This window comes from Chroicocephalus ridibundus, chromosome 14 (genome assembly GCF_963924245.1).
Source record: "Chroicocephalus ridibundus chromosome 14, bChrRid1.1, whole genome shotgun sequence".
Lineage (NCBI taxonomy): Eukaryota > Metazoa > Chordata > Aves > Charadriiformes > Laridae > Chroicocephalus > Chroicocephalus ridibundus.
This window is the reverse complement of record NC_086297.1, coordinates 10,862,925-10,869,112: the sequence shown is the minus strand read 5'-3', so window position 1 is coordinate 10,869,112 and position 6,188 is coordinate 10,862,925. Positions and strand designations below refer to the sequence as shown.

The following is a 6,188-nucleotide window of genomic DNA, read 5'->3' as shown; positions in this document are numbered from 1 at the left end:
CCTGCCTTCTGTCTGCCCACATACACTGTCTTGGTAAGACCAACATGTCAGGGCAGTGACACACCACCATCCTTGGCGGGGGAAAAAAAATAAGGAAAAGCCTTTAGCTCATACTAAACCGAATATGAATGGATATACTGCTGGGAACAATCTGCACTGACTCCTGAACAAGCAACTGCATGAACTCTCAAGCCCTGTCTACCATGAAAATACGGGATGCTCAGAACCATATTTGATTACAAGAGTCTTTATTGAAACATCTCTCTCTTCTTCATCCAGCTACCCGCAGCAACAGCATTGGCATCACACCACAACCTGAGCACTGGCCAGTTCTTCTGACTCAGATGCTTTCAAGGGAGAAGCTCCCCAAAGGAAGGCAAGGAGGCTGGGGTCTTCTCAGCACCTTCCCCCAGTCACATTATCCTGGCAGTTTTCTTTCCTTAAAAGCCAAAAGTCATGGTAGAGGGGCTCAACAAAATCATATCAAACTGGTGCATAAAGGTTGTCTCATCACAGGTAACCCTGTAAAAGGACAAGGTCCTGCTGGGGTAGTTTGGGTAGACCCCTATCCTACCAAAGACTTTGAGGGGCATCTCCACATCGCTGGGCCATGCAGAAAACCCTTTCCCATTCCGCAGGGTGCTCCAGGAGAAGTTGTTCCTCAAGGTGCAGCTATTGCTTTCTGAACCTGCCTGGTCGATGCTTCTGTACCTCATGCCAAGGTAAATGTCAGCCCCAGATATCTCAACCTCAAAACAGCTAAAGTACAAACTCTTGTCAGACATCACCTGGTGTCTATGTCCAGTTCCTTCAGGATGATCTGGGTACAGCTGTTCCCATGGATCAGTGTTGGTCACTTTGTCATTGTTGCTGGCTCTGCATCACATGCTGAGGGACACAGAAAAATAGAAAACAGTGGTTTTGAAACATAAGAGAAAATATTTTTACTGTGAAGGTAACCAACCACTGGAAGAGGTTGCCCAGAGAGGTTTTGGAGTCTCCATCCTTGGAAATATTCAAACCCAACTCGACTTGGCCCTGGGCAGCCTGCCCCAGTTGACCCTTCTCTGAGCAGGGGGCTGGACTCAAAACCTCCAGGGGGCTCTGCCAGCCACAGCAATGCAGTGAAATGGTTTACAGGACCCATCCAGGGACATTCTCCATCCTGATTACCTAACATACGAGCTTTGTATTTAAAGTCTGCACATAACCACAGCAGCATTTTCTGTGACTGATGGAAGCTACAGTCACGCTAGGCTTCAGCCATGCACAATGGAAGTAATTAACAAGTGAAAAATCAAAGGCAAACTATGCAAGACACTCAAGAAAATTAATCGGAATTGATTTTTCAAGTGGATTAAGATAAGCCACGTTAAACTTCTTTGTACTGTTTTTAGCAGAATTAAAATGACCATGACTCAGTTTAGTTCTTAAATGAATGAAAGTAAACTGAATTCCTTGTAAGAGTCTGCTACCAGGGAGTTTAATCCATAAACCTTTATTTAATTTGTATTTTCTTTCCTAAGTGTCCTTATGAGTCTAAGCCAGTCCCTGAGGCTCTCTCTGCTGTCAGTGGAAGGAGACAGACACCTCCAGAGCATCCTGCCCCACTGCTGAAGGAGGCGTGTGTCCGAGACAGGCGAGACGGATTTCACATCTCCAGAAATCTCCCCCTGAAAGGCAGGTCAGGATTAAAACCACCAAACCCAAGACTTTGTTTGGGGGGCAGAGATGTGATGGTTGGGTGGTCCAATTGCAGGCACCATCATCTTGATCAAGCAGATCTCTTCAGCAATAAAAGGAAAGAAAGCAACGTTCGCTGCCCCAGCACTAACCGTGGGCCGTGGTACTTGGGGCTCGCACACCATGGGGACAGAGGCAATGGTCCCCAGCTGTGCAGGACCAGCTCCTGATGTTGTCCGGAGGATGAGGACCTGCCAGAGGTTTCACCCGAATGCAGAATTTTGTGAGCACATGCTCACAGTAGGGCCTGACTCCAGCTTCACGCTGGGCAACCCCCCATCAGCCTTTGGGACACAACCTGGGGCTGAGGGTGCTCTGCGCAGCACCCTGTGCTGCCTCCAACCCACGACCACGTACAACGACAGGGGACAGAGACCAGAAAGGACTCCCTGACCCTGGGATCTGCAAGCAGTTCACGCAGAGCCGGACAAGAAGCGAGGGGCTGTGTGTCCCGCTGTGATCAGACACGCTCTCGTGCCGCCTAGAGGCATTCGAGCTGTTTTGCAGAGCTGCTTGACCGCCGTTTTTATGAGAAATGATTCCTGCCTGAAAACAGGAGAGAGGAGAGAACAGGTCAGCATCCCAAGTGCACTGCAGCACTGGTGCTTGAGCCCCCATCGCTGCTGACATTTGGGGTGCAAAGCGCTTTTCAAGATTGACCCCAGCTGGCACAAGCCCTTCTCGTCATCGCTGCTGGCACCTGGCAGCTTTCCCTTTGCTGAGGGAACTGGGCTGATATGTATAAACTGGTGGGATTTATGAGGCTCGGCCACATTACCTTGTGTGGGTACAAACGCAGCCAGTTTATATATTGCTGCTCAGGAGATTTCTACGGGGGACTTAAAAGGAGCCGGGATAGGGACACCGATAAGGCTCAGGCTTTCCACATACTAAATCATTATCGGCTGACTGCTACTGTTTATCATTTTAAAGAAAAACCAGGACAAAGCCAAAGGGGGGAGGCAGAAACCTCTGGTCTTTCTTGCCCTCTGCTCTAAGGTGATGTTGGAGTGAGACCCAGCATCCCTCCTGGTCTGGGGCATCCCTCCCCTCTCCCTTTGATCATCCCGCAACCTGCTAACGCCTCGTCACAACCTGCCACTAAAGCCAGGCAAGAAACAGTGCTGTCAGCTCTGAAAACATCATGTAATCACCAGTGTTTTCCCATTCCTTGTCAACATGAGACCTGAAATTTTTCGCCAGAAGATAAAGCAGAGTTAGCTCCCGGCCTGACCCCAGTCTCAGGGGACTCACCAGGACGGTGAGTTGATGCATCTTGTCTCGAGCAAGATGAGCAGCGAGTTTGGTCTCTGTTGCTCACACTGCGAGTTCATGCCCTTTTTATCTGGCTGTTTCTCATTCTCTCCAGGTCTGACAAGAAAGTCCCTCCTGGATTTCAAACATGTTCTTGTGGGCAGTTTTATCAGGACTTCTGAAGAGTTCCAGTTTCAGCAAATCGAAAACATTCAAGAAGTTCCTGGCCTGCTGTGCTTGCTGTCACAGCAGCCAGTGTAACATTGCAAATCCAAAGCGATGATCTTATCACAGAGAGGGCAGTACAGTGGGCTCTAGCCTGCTTCACACGCAATTTTCTGAGCCTTTGCTTTTTCCACTTGATGATAGCACGGAGCTGTTTATAAGCAAGCACTTGCCCTCAGGTGCAGCTTTGCAAAAACAAGTACAAGCAGATATCAGTCTCCATGACCACCCACCTGATTCGAGACAGTTTGTTCTTCAGCCCGATGTAAACGCTGGGAAGAACATCCACCCCAGAGCTCTTCCTGACTTCACAGCACTCCTAGCCACAAAATAAACATAAGGATTCACCTGTTTCAGGCTGTGATACTGCACCTTGGAGGCATTTTGCAGGTGGGAAGGGCACGTTACGGTGGTCAGGGCAGGCACTGCTCTCCCGACTCCACATCCCTCCAGCTACTGTAATGGGACACATCTCAAACTACCCTGCTTTTAAGAAGAGACACTTGGTGTGAGCTGGCATCTTCTCCAGTTTGAGGTTATCCTCAATGAAGGCTCACTTGTGCTTTAAGTGGGTCTTTATCCCGTTCATAGCCACGCTCTCCTCCTCCAGAAAGGCCACTGCCTCCCGCTGGGCTGGCCCCACTGCCACCAGCAGCAGCCTAAACCCTCCCATGAGGCTTTCCACATCTGAGACAGACACCTATGGTGCAGACGTCACCTGTTGTACCGTCCTTCTTGTCGTCTCCTGCTGCCATTGGCCCCTCTCCACACCAGGGCATGTCTCCTGCAAACACTGGCACGTCCAATGCCTTTTCAGAAATGGAAAACTCACCAGCACGGAGGCAGCTGTGGCTGCAGTAGCTTTGAAACAAGGATCAAAAGTTTTATTAAACTTTCCATGCCCACACTGGCAATGACCACTTGTTTTGGAAGCAGAGCCCTCCTCCTCCCAAGGGGAGAAAGTAAATCCATAGAGAGAAAGGACAGAGTGTCGTTTTTCAAACCTCCCTCTTTCCCACTTACCTATCAAACTCGCTTTTAGGGTTACACCTAAAAATATTTACCCTTCGCTTACCCGGGCCGTTCACTCACGACCCAGTTTCTGGTTATAGAGTTAAGTGCTCTAACCCGTGGGTCGGCAGCGTGGTGTCCTCAGAGGGGCTGCATGAGAGCCTGGCGATGCTCCGGGCAGGCGAGGCAGGATGTCACCACCGCCACCTCCTCCTCCGCCGAGCAGCAGTCACAGTAAATCTCATCTTTTTTGCTCTCCTGAGCTCTGGCTGCATTCTCAGAGCTGTTCAAAACCAGCCTGCACAGGGCAAATCTGGGTGCACCATCCGCTTCACCTTCCCCACCGACGTTGTCCTCCAGGCCAGCGTTGTCCCCAGTGAAGGTGCTGCCCTCCAGCCCCAGGTTTGGGGGCAGTTCTCCTGGCACAAACATTTCCTAACCTCTCCCCAAAGCCTGGCAAGCGGTGCTGTAATCCTGGAGGCCAGGAAGGAAACAGCAGAGCCACACCTGAGCTCCTCCAGCAATGCTGCGGCTTAACTCTGTCCTCGCCAGGGCAGGATGGCTCTGCGAGGAATCTCCCCGCTCGGCCCCATCTGCCCCCCCAGGCCATCTCAGCCTTCCCAGTTCCACCTCCATCACTCTCTGTGTTTCTACTGGCAGCAGCTGCAGCATTTTTCTCCTGTGTTAACCCCATACAGAAAGTAGGAAACATAAGATAGCTGAAAAGTACCAAAATAGGAAAACAATAACCGCCCTTCCCTGTTGCTTTTTGCTGACATGATGTTTGGCAAAAGTTCATTTTGGCAAAAGTTCAGTTTTCAAGCAGTTTTTAAGCAAAGTTCATTCCAGCTTTGCACAAAGTAATTTTACCAGTGTTAGTTTTCACCCGTTACCCAGAGCAGCGCTCGCGGATGGTCGAATGCCCTGATGTGCTCTTCCTCCAGCCAGCCCCGTGCCTGGGAACGGCCTCAGTCAGCAGAGTCTGAGGAAGAAGGTGAGATGTGGCTTAATAATTGCACTTAATGCTTTTTTTTTTTTAATTTTGTAAACCTGGGCTGAAAGCGAGAAGCGGATGGTTTCCACTGCAGAAATAAATGACGCCCCACTCAGAGGATGTTTTTCTGCATAAATTGTTGGGAACAAATCTCTCTCCTTTTTTTCAGAGCCAAGTCCTTCCGTCGCCCAGGGCGCCCCAACGAGATCCCACGCAGTGATGCTTTCTGTTTCCTATCCCATGCTCAAATCATCAACCCAGCCCAAGCAGGGACTTGCTGCCCAGCTGAATTTCTCCAGCAGTCATTTCTTCTCTCAGAAAGCCAAAGCCGAGCAAAACTGGTTCTTCTGCAAGCTCACGCAGCTAGGGAAGAGAGAAAAACATGCTGATAAGCATCTCTGATGGCTTCAGGATAAATTTATATCTGATCTTTTCCCTAAGACAAAGTATTTCAGTTATTTTCTCTCCTCGGCAATTGTACATTAAAATGAAAGTTAATGAGATGAGGATTAAACACCCTTAGGGTGGGGAAATAAACCTTGACTTCTGGCAAGATTTGAGAGGGGTTTTTTTACAAAATAAAGTCACGCAAACAGCCATGTAAATGGCTCAGCATGAAATTTCCCACAGCGCTTTTTATGTTAAAGCAGATTTTACGTGCGAGGATGGAGGAGCACTTGCCCATCTCCATCCTATGATGTGGCACGACAGAGCCCTGAAGCCACCAGACATACCATAGCGGTGTTAGGAGGACTTACGGTGACGGGGCTGGAATGAGGGACCAGCACCCTCCTGCAGGGCAGGAGTGGGTGCCCCGGTGGGTGTCGATGTGCCCAGCCCCAGGGCACCACCACCTGTGGGTGCTGTGCTCCATGACAGCAACCGTAGGGACAAGACCAGGCAGGACACGGGGCAGGTCTGAGTCGTGGTCCCATCTGTCCTCGATGATACTTTGGGGTGT

The 6,188-nt window shown here is 50.0% G+C and overlaps 1 long non-coding RNA gene across 1 annotated transcript; it reads right to left on the bottom strand.

The window, feature by feature from the left end:
* Positions 1-278: 278 nt before the first annotated feature.
* On the bottom strand, positions 279-5,579 carry LOC134523291 (uncharacterized). Its single transcript, XR_010073285.1, has 3 exons — positions 3,456-5,579; positions 575-888; positions 279-439 (listed from the first exon to the last, which is right to left on the bottom strand). It is a non-coding gene; the product is annotated as an uncharacterized LOC134523291 (long non-coding RNA).
* Positions 5,580-6,188: the final 609 nt, after the last annotated feature.